This window comes from Rhincodon typus, chromosome 29, assembly GCF_021869965.1.
Source record: "Rhincodon typus isolate 14 chromosome 29, sRhiTyp1.1, whole genome shotgun sequence".
In the NCBI taxonomy this organism is placed as follows: Eukaryota; Metazoa; Chordata; class Chondrichthyes; order Orectolobiformes; family Rhincodontidae; genus Rhincodon; species Rhincodon typus.
In genome coordinates, this window is record NC_063360.1 from 20971059 (window position 1) to 20987416 (window position 16358).

A 16358-nucleotide genomic window follows, 5' to 3' on the forward strand; every position below is an offset into this window, starting at 1 on the left:
GCCAGAGGTTCTAGATTTAAGTCCACCTCCAGGACTTGATGGCTATGGAAGGTGGCTTTACATCGTGGCCAGACAGCCACCTGATTATCACCCACAAGTCTTTCTCTTACACTTATGCAGGAAAGCTTCCTGGTAAGCCATGGTTCCAAGGGTTTCAAAGAAGCTAGACTTGAAACATTACCACTGTTTCTGTCTCACACATATTGCCACACCTGCTGAGTTTCTCCAGCACTTTGTGTTTTTAATATATATGACTAACACATTCTCCATCTTCTGGACTTCAGACCATTAAGTGTTGTAATCTTGCAGTCTATTACTGGGGATATGTGATCTCATGGTAATGTCATGAGACTAGTAATGCAGACGTCAAAGCTAATGGTGTTTGGATATGGATTCTAGTCCCACCATTGCAGCTTGTGGAATTTAAATTGATTTATTAAAGGTCTGCAAAATGCTCAGCATGGATTTTTTTCTAAAAACCCCACTGTGTTGCTAGTCCCCTTTAGGGAAGGAAATCTGCTTTCCTTCCCAAGTCTGGCCTACAGTCTGACTCCAGACTCACAGCAGTGCGGCTGATTTTAACTGTCCTCATTAGCAATGAGGGCTACAAATGCTGGCCCTGCCAGTCATTCCTGCATCCATGAAAGAATTTAAATAAATATTCAGTACCAAACTGGCAGAACACAAAGACAAATGTTTCAATAAATCAATGTTATTGTTCCCAAGAACAGAAACGCTGGATACTTTGTCTGAGGGACGTCAAAGGGCACCCCTAGAACTTTCCCATGGCCTAATGGCCTAATATGTGACAGCTGACTTTATGTTTAAACTTGGGGTTGTGTTCTTAGCACAGAAAAAAGTAGGCACTATCGAGTGATGAGTAAAACTTCAGTACAAATATTCTGCGTTAAGACTTTGAGCATGCAGTTCAGCTACAGCTTATACAGAGGTGATTGGTTCATGTGCTATATTTTTGTGTGATGCAGCCATAACTTTATAGAGGATTAGGAGATAGATGTACCTCTTAATGGTATTCTGAAAGACAGTAACAGAACTGCCGGCGCTGAAGGAAATGTCTGGGTGATCACTCACAGGTGAAAAATGTAAGCTGTAATGTTAATAGAAATTTGAGGGTTTTTTTCCCTTAGGAAAGCAGGGAGAGTTATTGAAGAACTTTCCCATAGGAGATTAAATGGGTGTGGATACTATCTAAAGAATAAACTCTCATGATATTGAATTAGAGCGCGGTTGGGTGCTAATATTGACAGCATTGAAAAATGAGTGAGAGATCAAAGCACACAATTTTTTTTTAATGTAGTGTTACCGAGTTCCTTCAGGGGAAGTGATGGTCTCATGGTATTATCACCAGACTATTAATCCAGAGAACCAGGTAATGTTCTGGGGAACAGGGTTCAAATCCCACCATGGTAGATGGTGTAATTTGAATTCAATAAAATCTGGAATTAAGAGTCTAATGATGGCTATGAAACTGTTGTTGCTTGTTGGAAACCCCATCTGGTTCACTGTGTTCTTTAGAAAAGGAAACTGCTACCATTGACTCTGAACCCACAGCAATATGGTTGATTCTCAACTATGGATGGGTAATAAATGCTGGCCTGGCTGGCAATGCCCACATCTCATGAATGAATTTTAAAAAAAGACAGCTGGCAACTCCATACCAGAGGGAAGGCAATATTTAGGACTGTAAGCGAATAGGGAACTTGAGTTGTAGATACCAGTACCACACTTGGGTTTTCACAATCATCAGAGCTGAAAAGAATGTGTGCTCCTTTCCTGCTCATCCTAATGCCCCTTCTCCTCAGCTGCTCACAATATAACTGGCTGCAAGGGCTTTGCCCTTCTGAAAGCAATGTTCTGTCACTTGTGGAGGAACACCCTGAGTCTTGTTACCCACCCTGTCAAGAACAGTGAAGTTCTGTCAGAACAGCCCAAGCAGCAGAAACGTTGCTTAAGTGGTCATTTCATTACACATTCCCAACACGTTTAGTTGTTGTTAAACTTGAAAGGGTTCAGAAAAGATTTACAAGGATGTTGCTGGGGTTGGAGTGTTTGAGCTATAGAGAAGAGGCTCAATAGGCTGGGGCTATTTTCCCTGGAGCATCAGAGGTTGAGGGGTGACCTTATAGAGGTTTATAAAATCATGAAGGGCATGGATAGGGTGAATAGCCAAGATCTTTTTCCCAGGATAGGGGAGTCCAAAACTAGAGGACTTAGGTGTAAAGTGAGAGGGGAAAGATTTAAAAGGGACCTAAGGGGCAATTTTTTCACACAGAGGGTAGTGTGTGTATTGAATGAGCTGCCAGAGAAATGTTGGAGGCTGTACAATTATAACTTATAAAAGGCACCTGGATGAGTACATGAATAGGAAGGGTTTAGAGGGATATGGGCCAAATGCTGACAAATGAGCTTAGATTAATTTGGGATTAATTTGGGATAATTTGGACCAAAGGGTCTGTTTCTGTGCTGTACATCTCTGTGATTCTATGAATCTGGTGTGCCAGGATGGTTTTCACTGTATGCATACTAAATATACATGCATGGGTGGTGCAGTGCTGTCATCAGCCATAGCACCAGTGAAAAGCCTTTATTGCCCAGTAGTCACTTTTGGTATACCATTGTGGTTCCAATACAGCAAGCACAGAGGTCTGCTTATTGACCTGCATATTTCTCTGTGTATAGTCACACACTATTGGATGTTAAAGGAGAGAAATACATTTCCCTTCCAGAAAAGGCACAGATGACAAGTGGTGCCGAAAAGCAATTGATGGCACCCCACCCCAACTGCTATCTTTCTGGCTACATGCCTGGCGGGGCAGATTGAAACGTCGCTAGTTCACGTTGAATACTCAGCCTCATTGACCACATTTATGAAATAATGCACTGCAAACTGTGAAAAATGACTAACATCCCCAATGACAGCCTGGAAGGAACCAAGTAAAATAATAACTTGGAGCCATATTCACTTTGTCAGACACAGGCAATGCAGTTATTGTCCTGCTTTAAATTGCAGTTGCAGCTGCAGCAGATAGATGATTTCAATGTGAATGACCTTAATGACGTACAGATATCTTACACTTTGCTCCTCACATTCAGTTAGGTACACTGCTTCCTTAACACTCTGGAAGGAGATAGTCTCCTGCTGACAGCCTTTCTCTGACTCCTACTCCTCCCTCTTCCAACAGCTTATCCCACTCAATGTGACCTCTGTTCATTCTGTAGGGCAATCCATATTGGTATATCCATGGTTGAGAGCAAATAATTTGTTCAGGAGCCTTGAAATCAGTACAACAATATCTCTTTCAACAATTGCTGCACCAGACCTTGTAGACTTGTGCAAGTTCGACCGAACTGTCTGTCTCCATGTTGTATAACTCTATGACTCTATGGAGACAGAATCAAACACTTGCAGAATCAAAAGAAGATGGAAGAAGTCAAGCAGGCACTGATCTGTAAGTAGTTGATAATCCCTAAAGAAAGGGGAGGGGTGCCTTAGCTGTTATTAGCTGGAATGTAAAGCTCCAGAATGGAATCACTGGTGTCAAATCAACATTGCATGGTGATTGGTATTCTGATCTCCCTGCTGCATGCAGTTCTGACACCTGTTCCTTGTCCCCATTCTCATTCTCTCTCTAATGTGCTGTCTGACGCCAAATGTGTATGTATGCAGTGGATGCATTCTGGGAAAAATGCATTTATCACTTCTAAAATAAAAAGTTTCAGCTTCTCACCAATAATCTACAGTGGTGATATATTCAGTCAAATGGAGCTCATGCCTCAACTTATGCTCCATGTGAGCCTACTACCATCCCTCTTCATACCTCGATCAGTATGTTTTTCTATTCATTTCTCCCTCACATGTTGATCTAGCTCCTCTTAAAGGCAGATATGATAGTTTCCTCAACTGTGTCTTGTGGTAGTGAGTTCCTCATTCTTACCACACTTGGGTCAAGTCGCTTTATCTCTGTTGGATTTATCAGAGACTATTTTACATTATTGACACTTGTTTTGGCACCACCCTAAAGCTGAAACTTCTCTAGTCTACTTTGTCAAATCTGTTCATGATATCAAAGACCTCCTTCCTGCAGGAAATAATCCCATTCTATCAGGCTTCAGCCCAAGGAACAGGTTTGAGGGGTCAATGGTCTATTCCTGCTCCTACTGTGCATGCTTGTATGTTTCTTGATTTCTAAAATAAAAATATAAGTTCTGATATTATGCTTGTGAAACTTTTTTGTACTTTCTCCTGTGCTGCTGTGTCCCTTTCATAATAAGCTGATTAAAACTGCGCACAGCATTCCAAATATGCTCTCAATAAGTTTTGATAACTTTAATATAATGCCCCTAACTTTCAATTCTATCACTCTAAAAATGAACCACAGTATTTTGTTTGCATTTTTTAGAGCCACAGTTACTACATTATTGTTTTTAGCAATTTGTGAAACCATGCCTCTGCATCCTATTTTTTCGAAAAGGAAGTGATCTCCATATTCTTTCAGCTAGCTAACTTGAAATTCATTTCTAAAATTATATACCCATTGTGACAATGTAAACTACAGAATTTTAATAACTGTTCATGCCTTGTAAAAATCAACAAAGATAAACTGTTACACATGGATTGAAAGAAAGAGCAATAATTCTTTTTAGAATAAACTGCTTCTTGAGATGAAAGGAACAACTAGAAACTTATTAAGAGGAGTTACAGCAACACGTGAATTAACCATCTCTGGGAAGAAGGAGCTACATAAACAATACAAACCAGCAGTTTCCTGGGAGAGAAGTGATAACACTTATTTGATAATCTGCTGCCTTGTGACAAATGGACAATTAAGACTTGCCTGCTGAAGCAATGCTCTGAAGAAAAGGAGTTAATTGCAGGAAAAAGCTACTTTTTAAACACACAGCTAACCCTAAATGTAACAAGGAACAAAGAAGGTATTTTTAGTGGGAAGACCAGTAGAGGACTTGAGGTCTCTGAAAGTAAAATTAACGTTGGGGAAGAAAGAATCTAAAGAATTATCAATAATGTCACACCACAAAGTTGAAAGAAAGAAAACTGTATAAGAATCCAACATTAGAACAACTCAACAGCAGAGCTTCGAAGAACAGAAGGACTGAACCCTGGAGACTTCCAGAGCCAGATCACAGTTTCTTGAAATCCTGGCCAGATTTCACCATTACTCGGGTAATAGCTAAGCTGGGTTGCAGGTTTGTACTTGCTTACTCGAGGAATCTTAATAACATTTAAAGTACAGTTTCAGTGTTTGATTGTCTCTGTGAGGTTTCTTAATAAGAGGCTGAATTAAAGGTAACTTTTGGTCATTTACCCACAACACTATTCTACAAGCTTTTTAGTACCAATCCATGCATTCTCTATTGCATTTTACAGAGTCCAATTAGCATGAAACATCAGTACATGTTCTGCTGTAAATTTCAGACAGTAGATATTTCTGGTCACTGTATTTTGAGGTAGACAGATTATTGTTTCATCACCATAATACAGTATCAGCAGCTGTTGTGTAATTTTACTGTAGGAATGATGTCAATGGAAACAAATGAATTCAAACAGCACATTTGTAATTTGTCAACCGTTACTGTATAATCTTTGTTCTTGACTTACTCAAGTATAAAGTCAAACACAGTTCACGAGTAACAGAATTTTGTATCTGAAGAATGCAATGGGATAATGTTAAAGTTTTTAAAAAATTGTCACAGTAAATACATTTCATCAGTAAGTGTGTAAAGTAATAAATTCACAATTTGCAGATGGTACAATTTTTGGTCAAGGAAGTACATGACTTTGTGCTTTAGAGCTCAAGAGATATTCACGTACATTGAGCTGAAGTTTGTGTGTTTCTCCTTCAGGCACAACGGTGAGGACCAAGACTTAGGTCTTCCCGATTGTAAGTAGGATCATTGCATAGTTTAATCAAGTAGTTTACGAGCATAGAAAACTGGTTAAACAACTGCCGCTTGACCATGCAACGCACTAGAACAATGGCTGGTGGGGTTATCTGAAGCCAAGCAAAAGAAGTCCAGCCCCAGTGACAAGTCTATCTGTTCAGAGTTCATCAATGAAAAGGTTAATCATTAATCATGCCTTGGAACATTACAGAAATCTTTTGTTCAAGTGTCAGATCATTGAGCCTGCCGTAAAGAATCAATCTCAATACTTGCAGAAATTGATGTCTAAAGTTTCTGCTTGCCAGTAGTTTATCTAATGGAATTATCTAATCATTTTAAATGGTTGATATTAGTTCCCTCACTGTTGCTGGGTCAAAATCCTGGAATTCTTTCCCTAAAGCCATTGAGGATCTACCTGCAGCACATGGCCTGCAGCGATTCAAGAAGGCAGTCTGCTGCCACCTTCTCAAGGAAAACTAGGGGCAGGCAATAAATGATGGCCGGCCACTGATGTCTACATCCTATGAGGGAATAGAAAAAAAGAATTAAAATGTTGATTATACAATGTAGGATAGTGTCTTTGAGTTAAATGACCACAAAGAGGAGATTCCAATTATAACCTTCTCAATGAAAGCAGCTGCTAATGAATTAGTAAATACTGAATCAAGTCCTTTCTAGTAGACACAATGTATCAAGAAATCCTCCTGAGCAGTTGGTGACCAGGACAGTTATTCATAAAATGTTCTATTGTTCTGATGACAACAAAAACACAACCATTACTCACTGACTGTAGATTCTGTGAGGTTTGACTCAAACACTGTGCAAATGGATGGCTTTTTAATGGACTACAATGAACTGGAGTCTGAATTTCAACATTAACAGTTTGCTTCTCTCTCTCTCATACTTGGATATACAAGTTTGTTGTTGACTTTTCTACCTAACATCCAGATAATATTGTCTATCAACTATTCTTCCAAGCTTTAGAAGTTTCCCATCAGCTCTATTTCAAACATTTGCCTTGCTATAAGGTAATCACTCTAATGTTCCAGATAGTCAGACACAAATCTGACTACCAGTTTCTTCATCAAAGTTCTTATATAAAGGGCTTTGACAAATGGATTGCTCTGCCTGTTCATTCAGACCACTGAGCAACAACTTGTTTTGACACAGAGCCATCCCTGTCATAAATTGATTTCAGTTTATCCTCGATCTCACATTAGGAACCTATTCCCCTGACACATAGCTCTGAGCATGGGAAGATCATATGTGTTGCATATCAGATGCTTAACCAACAATGGAGTTTCACCACCTATAGAGAAAGCTGGAAGGGTTAGGTGAATCCATCACAGCACTGGTCAAAGAATGAGCAGCATTGGATCTGCTGTGTTCTGCATCTGTTAGGGGCTTGCATAATGGTGTCATGAGCCTTGGTCACAGTGGGAAGCCCTTAGCACCCAGTAACCAATGTGGTAAGGCCATTGGACAAAATTCCAGATAACAGGAGGGTGTTCTAGGATGTAGAAGCCTGGATATCAATCAAATAGAACTCCTTCCTGTTGACAGATTCTGGGATGCAGCGACATAGCCCTCTCAGTGCCGTGTGTGTGCATTCAATGGCACTCTGCACCTGGAGGAAGTCAGCTAGGCTCCTGAATCTTACTGTCCAGGCTGCAGCACTGAACTAATCATGGGGGCAGAAAACTGGACCAGTTTGGTCTTACACATGCAATGGTCACGGTCCTGATGTATTTGTGAGCAAGTATCTCAAAGATCCCCCACAGGTCACTCATCACTCACTGGAAAGAGCCATTTGCATAGAAGTTCAAAGCACTGTCACATCACAGTCACCAGTAGAGGATGCCCCCCCACTCCTGCAGTCTCAATCCTGCTTTAGTATCCAGCACAGTTCCGTCACAGTGTCCTGGGATGTACAGAGTCTGCATTGACTCAGCACCTCGCTCATCAGGCGGGAGTGGACACAAACAAAAGACTGCCATTGTCTACAGTCCCTGTTCAGTGTGAATGAGCCATGCTAAATGAAGTGCTGTTCCTTCAGAACACATGGGACTCAGTCAGCAAGTAACTCAGTAACACAAGGTGAGTACCATGCTTATGTTTTCCTTCTCCCTGCAGCTACTCATACACTCACACACAAATACAACATAACATGGCACCGTGACATAATTTGTTAGGATTCAGTGATCAAACAAGTAAAACACAGAATACTTTATAGGGCAATTGCCCTAAAAAATTCATGAGCAATCCACTCAATTTGCTGTTGGCTGCACATGGGGTGAGTTTTTAAATTGATCTTGTAAACAGCATATCTGGCACTCACTGAACACATCTGTGAACTGGCCATTGGTAGATGTTATGAAAGATTAATGAGATAGCTTGCAATGATGTAACCTCACACACTATGATGGAACTGTCCTGGATACCAAAGCAGGGTTGTGGTAACATTTATCACCGCAGAGATTGCTTCTCATGTTGTGCTGATTGGTTGATTGTCAGAGTTCAACAGATGGTACAATGTCATCACTGTATTCTTAATAAAACACTACCTGCTAATTATGAAGTTATACAATTATTCAGCGGAGGTGGATGGCCTAGTAGTATTACCACTAGACTGTTAATCCAGATAATGCTCTGGGGGCCCAGGTTCAAATCCCTCCACAGCAGATGGTGGAATTTGAATTCAATAAATATCTGGAATGAAGAATCTATTGATGACCATGAATCCGTTGTCAATTGTTAGGAAAGCTCACCTGGTTCACTAATGTCCTTTAGGGAAGGAAATTGCTGCCCTTAACCGTTCTGGCCTACATGTGACTCCAGGTCCACAGCAATAACTGCCCTCAGCCAATTAGGGATGGGCAATAAATGCTGGCCTAACCAGTGATGCCCTTATCCCATGAATGAATAAAAAAATAAGAAAATGATATTTTAAGGCACATATGCAAGTAGGTAGAGTAAGTAACCTCTGGTTGGTGGACTTCCGATGCTATTAAATTCACCTTTAATCCCTCTTTCGCTCGCTCTGCAGATCCTCCAAATAACACATGGTGAGAAAATGATATTCCCATTTTTGCAATAATGATGGAACAATGAAAACTGTGGCAACTGAGATTTGGGCAAAATTCTGTTCACAGATTCTCTTGCAAGAACAATTAGAAACTGACTTTCTCAGCATGTGACTCTGTGATGAGAAGGAAATAGATATTCTCAAATCATCCTGTCAGAACCAGACAGTATTCAAAACTCTCAACTAAATCTCATCTCAGCCTTGTTTCAGTGAAATAGTCTCAGTATCTCAAGTCAGCGATTATTTTCAGTTATCTTTTGAGTTCTCAGTAATCAGATATTTCTCTTTGATCAGTATTATCACCTGGAGTTTTTGAGTGGCTGATTGGAGGAATTCCTCCAGTGAATTCCCAGTCCTGTGGTCAGCAAATCCATCTCCTAGACTCTGCCAAAAGCACTTTGGGTCAGCATTTGATGTCCATTGCTTATTACCCATGAGAAGATCGTAATATGATACCTACTTGAACTTCTGCAGTTCATGGCATGTAGGTACATCCACAGTGCTGTAACAGAGGCAGTTTCACGTATTTTGACCCAGCAATATGAAGGAATGGTAAATACAGTTACAAGTCCACATGGTGAGTGGCTTAGAGGAAAACCTGAAAGGAATGCACCTGATGCCCTTATCTTTCAAGGTGGTAGAGGATATGACTCAGAAAAGTGCTATTGAAGGTGACTTGTTAAGTTACTGTGCATCTTGTTGATGGTACACATTGCAGCTATTATGTGTGCAGGTGGTGATGGAAATTATTGTTTAAGGTGGTGAATGGTGATCAAAAGTAAGTGATAACTAACCCCTCACCTACACAACCTCACACCCTCAAACCAGAATAAAAGCCCATTTATCCAAATCTGTTATGTCCAATGTGTATTAACCATTTTTGTAATAAATCCATTGTGTAATGCCTTATTGAATACTTTCTGAAAATTCTTTCATAATTACTACAATCTCCTTAAAAATTCAGTTAGTCATCTTATCAAAAGATTTCTTTTAACATAAAAACCCTTGTGAGATTACTTTTAAACTGATAAATTTCATCTCAAACTGTAAATTGAAGTGATTAAACAGCAACCTAAAACTGGTAAGAACACTGAATTCCCATGCATCTAGTGCTGTATTACTTTACAAGTCATCGCTTAAAACTTTACTCCAGGTAAAAAGGGCTGTTTATAATTAGATTTTATTCACTACATGTGTTAACTACTGATTAAGCAACAGCATTGACCTGCCTACTTCACTCTGAGGGGGAAATCAGTCAGAGGGTAAAGCAAGCAATCTTGTTGTAACTTAGATTCCCAACCAATTTCACCCAGATGTACATAACGACATAATTGCCTAGAAGCTAAAGCCAATTCATAGTGTTTCCATGGCAATCTTTGGGTGAAATTCTTTAAGTTGATAATTTTAGTGGTCAGCATATTTAGATTTCTTACCCTGATATCCACTCCTCCGAATTTCTTAGTGAAGAATTTCATCGCTCAATTTTCTGAAAAGGAAAACAGTTTTGTTTTCAAATTTAGAGTAGCAACTGCCAAAGAATTACTCTATAGGAACTGGCAAGGAGTTTATATTAAGTAGACTCCAGTCAACTCAACAGCTAGATACTTACCAGCTTTGCTAGGAACAGAAGCCTTATGTAAAAAGGTTGGCAATTCATTGCAGTAACTTCAAATTCTGACCCTTGACCAATGAAGGAAAGATGGCTGCTTCCTGTGACTGGCCTTGTCATTGGATTGGATTGGTCTGCTGGCAAAACTGAACACATTTCAACAGCTTTAAGATTATCACATGTAAAATATTACCATAGAGAAGCAAATAAATTATTAGCAAATGTTTCAAAAATAAACTACAGGTCCAGAGGTTGGTTACTTAATTTCCTGCTTGTGAATCAGAGAAATTGTTTACTCCAGAGGAAGAAAACAAGTGAAAATCAGATGATAACAGATCTCAATACATTTATTTTCTATTTTTGACCAACCTCTGGACCTGTAGTTTGTTTCTGAACCAGTTGCTAAGTGATGCATTGGGTCACCCAACAACTTATTTACCTCTTTACGACAATATTTTGCATGGCAATATTGAAGCTGTTGAAATGTATTCAGTTTTGCCAGTGGGAAAAACTAGTAAAAAAAAAAGTACAACAAAATAAAATGTACTCTCTCAATATATTAACAAACAGTTCTGATATGCTTTCATCTTATGACCAAATCACATTGAGTACAAATACATTTCATACTTACTGCCATATTATAGTTCTAACAGAAACGTTTATCTTTTCATTCTCTTCTTCAATTATAATCAATGTAACTAACCCAATAAATGTCTAGTGTCTTTCAGGTGGTGACCTTTACAGGTCATTATCTTCAGCAAGTTGGAAGGTGTCCTACAGTGACAGACCACAGAATATGATAATCTATGTGAGACAGTGGATACCCCAAACCCTCTTGCTCAGAGCTCTTTACGAATTCTAACCTCCAAATATGTACCTTAAATAAGCTAAACAGTTTATTAAGTATCACACAGAAATATAAAGTTAATACTTCACAACAACAATGGGCCAGGGCATTGATTTTTGAGGGATTCCAAGATTTTTGAGGGCAAAGTCTCCTCTTCCTCTTTTCTTCTTGTGTTCTGTTGACTATAGTTTGCCTCTCTAGGTGTGTGTCAATGATGTCCAATAACACTTTCCATTTATTCTCATCAAGAGACCCCTACCATTCCATATTAGACTGTAGTTTATGCTGGTTAATATAATTAGATCAAGCGGATGTCATTGATAGACCATAACATGCCCCACCCCTGTGCCCCTCTCTCATCATCATCCTCCCATCTCTTGCCCCAACACTTTGACCTTTGCAGGTGTTTCCCTTTTATACAATGGTTCTAATATTAACATTTCTATTAATAGCTTAACAATGAAATACAACAAATAATTACATTAAATACATTTCTAAAATGAAATAGCTTAGCTACCAAACTGCAGTTTCATATTCATTGTAGCCTTTATTTTCTGCAAACAATTGCTCCATATTCTGTCTTCATGATCTCATTTAATTTTCTTACACAGAACCAGTGTTTACTCAAGCAATTTCAATATATTCGGAACAAAAGCATAAATTGCTGGAGAAACTCAGCAGGTTTGGCAGCATCTATGGTGAGAAAGCACAGTTAACATTTCTGAAGAAGGGTCACTGGACCCAAAACATTAACTCTGCTTTCTCTCCACTGATGCTGGCAGACCTGCTGAATTTTTCCAGCAATTTATGTTTTGTTTCAGATTTACAGCATCTGCAGTTCTTTGGGTTTTTTTTCTCAATATATTGGGTTAACTGTTCTATCTTTTCAAGCATAGAATCTGCTATTATATCCGTTGCCCCTGCAATGAACCAGATCAAGTTGTTGGTGGGGTCCATTTCTCTCTGTATAACTTCCCCTTTTTCAGCATGGCTAATTTCACCACTTACATTCCAAAAGCAGCAAATTGATATCTTTTAGTGATCCTGACCATCATGCTTTGCAATCCAACTTTGACATTACAGTTGTTAAAAAAAAAATGTTACAGAATGATTATTATTGATAAACCATATAAAACTACTTAACTCAACAAAGTTTCAAGTCTGCTTTAGATATTCTATTGAATACCATGATGCTGGGCACTTGTATATGATTGGGGCATTTTGTATCAAGAGGTGTACCTATATGGCCCAAGATCTAAATATGTGTATTTTGTACAAGCAAAAGGAAAGCAATTGAAATTGAATATCTTGAGGGTGATCTTTAACTTTTGTTTTGTTCTGTAGTAATTGCTCTATTTGCTCAAAAGTTGATCATTTTCTGCTTTGGATCTTGTTTAAATGTCAACACCAATTCATCAGTTATGACAATTTGGGAGATTAATCAACTTCAACATTGAATGGGCAAACAGATAAGGTCTGGGCGATGGGACAATTGTGATAGGCCTCACAAAGACCGTCAATGGAAGCTTGTTTGTGGATCATGAGAACCATTGGACAATTAATACATCCTTTTTACTGGTTTGAGGCTGATTGAGACAGATAGGGAGTCAAGAGTTATGGGGGCGCAGATAGAAAAGTAGAGTTGCGACCACTACCAGATCAGTAATGATCTTATTGCATAGTGGCATACGTTCAAGGGGCAAAATGGCCTACTTTTGCTTCTGTATTCCTACATTATACCATAAGACCATAAGAAATAGAAACAGGAGTTGGCCATTTTGGTCTTCGAGTCTTCTCCATGACTGAATACATCACGGCTGATGCAATACTCCTCATGTCCACTTTCCTTCCCTCTTCTCTCACCCTTGAATCCCCCACTGATAAAGAATCTATCTATCTCAGCCTTACATATACACAAGGATTCTGCCCCCGCAGTTCTCTGTGGAAAGGAGTTCCAAAGATTTGCAACCCTCAGGGAAGAAAGTCTTAAATTGGCATCCCTTTATTCTGAGACTATGTCTTCTGGTTCTCCCATGAGGGTAAATATCCTCTGAGCATTTGCCCTGTTAAGCCCCTTAAAAATCCTGTATGTTTCAATGAGATCACCTCTCATTCTTCTAAACTCCAGTGAGTAGACTCCCAACCTGTTTAGCCTTTGCTCATAAGACAATCCTTCCATCCTGTGAATCATCTAAGTGAACATTCTCTGTACTGCCTCCAACGAAATGATATCTTTCTTTAAATAAGGGGACCAAAAACTGCTTACAATACTCCAGACGTGGTCTCACTAGCAACTTGTCCAGCTGCATTAAGACTTCCCTACTCTTATACTCAAACTACCTTGAAAGAAAGGCTAACATTCCATTTACTGTCCTGATTACCTGCTGCACCTGTGTGCTAGCTTTCAGTGTTCATGCACAAGTACCCCTAAGTCCTTTTGTGTTACAGTATTCTGCAGTTTCTTTCCATTTAGTGATTGTGTAATGACACTTCCATTCAGTTACTAATTCATCTGGCTTTAATATACTTTCTTCAAAGCCTGAAGCCTGTGATCTTTCATTTTAAACCTGTGCAAATTTGTTTCATTATAAAACACAAGACTTGATCATATTTCAGTTCCCAAGAATCTTCTATTGAAAACAAGATTAAGATTCTGAAATGTCATAAACTCCAAAAGGCCTCAATCACGATGCAAGTGGAAGCTCAGGATTTTCTTGTTAGATAATGAGAAGTCTTCCTCCTCCTGGATCAGAAGTAACTTTAACAAAATGTTAAAAAGTAACTAATACGGGGGATTCAGAGTAAGGCAGGAGTTATAATTGTTTTGAGGTACCAATCATATCACAAGGCCATGACATTCCTATTCTGATTAGGGATCTGCCTAGATAGGGCAAGAAGCTACAGAACAAGTGAATGCTAGCAACTGACAATAACACAGAGCGAAATGCAACATAAATTCCACCCCATCTTTCACCATGTTAACTTCCCATCCATTCCTTTTGCGCTGTTCAACTGGGTTAAAATCGGGACTTTGATTTTCACTGTTTAATATTACTGTTTGAACTATGCCATCAATCATAGATTGTCAAACTCATTTGTTCTAACAAGCACAGTGGCTGGTTTCTTGTAGACCATAACTCATTTTCATAAATGTTTCATAACAGTTTCATTAACAGTTGTTCCCTAACAGTTTCACTGAAAACTTGTTTTATTTTCAACATTATTAATATCAAGAAGATTTATTTGTGCACGCAAGCTGTCTGATGCACCTTGCATCTTTAGAAGTGTAACAAATAAAATCACAATAAATGTGCAATGTGAAGGACTGGCAGTGTGCTTTGCCATAATTAAAAAGCTAAATATTTAGAAGAAAATTAACTATTACAATGATACAAAGACTGCATTTGTTGGAACTGGCTATTATTTCATTGTTGTAAGAAAGACAATCACAATTCAACAATGTTGAAATGCAGTGGATTTATTTTCCCATTTATTAGACAAACAAATGTATTCAAGAGAGATTGTTTAATAAACAACAAAGCCTACCTGTCATAAAAAACAGTTCATGTGGACCTGATTATTTATCCCACAGTTGATAATGATTCTGCAGCTGATACAGATAATTCAGTAATATGATTAGGTGATGTAAACTACAATATGGACTCACATTTAGCTTTTGGGAGACACCAATTAGCAGCAGCCTTCCTGGTTGAGAGATAGTTGATCACAAAATGTTTAATAGACATTCTTGATTAAGAAGCAGGAAGCTAGTTTTATATAGAACATTGTGAGAAAAAAGGTGGCTTTGACTGATCTACTTCCAAAACCTACACAATAAACACTTAATTCTCCTTTCAATGTTGTAAGAGATGTGAAGAAATCATAGTTGCTTCCTGTTGTGCCCACACAAACTTACTTGGACACTTGAGTCTCAGCCCTTCATTCCAGAACAAGTCATTACTTGGACTGACCTGTCAGCATTACATGTTATGTTGGTGATAGTTTAGCTTGTTTAGAACTACGCAGGTATGAATGGAGGACATGGAATTGGGTTTAGTTGTGATGTCCCCATGATAAATAGCCTGTCTTTGCAGCCTTTCTGAACTAACACTTGGACTGCAGCCCATTGAAACATACTCCAGTACCAACTGAGGTCTTTAGATGAAACAACAGAGTAAACTGAAGGAGAATTTATGCTATTTTCTAAAAGAATGCTAATAATTCCAGTCATTAATCCAGGAAGATCTGGTAAATTTGTCTGTGCCGCCAGAAGCTGAAGCTGTTTGATCCTTTATCTAAAGAATTAGCACATTAATGATTATCAGTGACAAGAAACCATACCACATTCTGTATGTAATCATCTCTTGCGGGAAATTGCAACATGCCAGGAAATTTATAAGGCAGGAAGGATCCAGATTTGAGTATAAGCTCTGATAAGAAAGAAATAAGTAAAAAAGAGGGACCGACTTACAGACAGGGAAAGAGAACAGCTCTCCTTCATAGATAAAAGCTCCTCACTTCAAAGAAATCAATGCACCTACTTCTGCAGATTCCATACAAACATAGGAATTGACCTGGCAGATAATTTCCACTTATTTGACTATTCTCAAGTAGTTGCTTGAGGACACAGAATTTGAAGCTTTTTCAAAAGAGGGACATGTTTCTAAACCATATAGTCTTGCACTCATCTGGCCAAGTATAAGAATGCTAAATTTCACAACAGTGCAGAACTACAGACTCCACAGTTTGTGCTTGCAAAACACAAAACAAAATATCTACTGAGACAACAAGGTGCAGGGCTGGATGAACACAGCAGGCCAAGCAGCATCATAGGAGCAGAGAGGCTGACGGAAGGGTCTAGGCCCGAAACGTCAGCCTCTCTGCTCCTATGATGC

At 38.9% G+C, this 16358-nt stretch overlaps 2 long non-coding RNA genes across 2 annotated transcripts in view; one reads left to right on the forward strand and one right to left on the reverse strand.

Annotated features, from left to right (window-relative positions):
* LOC125486461 overlaps window positions 1-10683 on the reverse strand; it is a 50814-nt gene extending 40131 nt beyond the window's left edge. Inside the window, exons 1-2 of the long non-coding RNA XR_007265121.1 lie at window positions 10617-10683; window positions 10441-10493 (exon numbers count right to left, since the gene is read on the reverse strand). This is a non-coding gene — a long non-coding RNA (uncharacterized LOC125486461). The remainder of the gene's footprint in view (window positions 1-10440; window positions 10494-10616) is intronic.
* The window catches only part of LOC125486460, an 18723-nt gene continuing 7209 nt past the window's right edge, over window positions 4845-16358 (forward strand). Inside the window, exon 1 of the long non-coding RNA XR_007265120.1 lies at window positions 4845-5226. This is a non-coding gene — a long non-coding RNA (uncharacterized LOC125486460). The remainder of the gene's footprint in view (window positions 5227-16358) is intronic.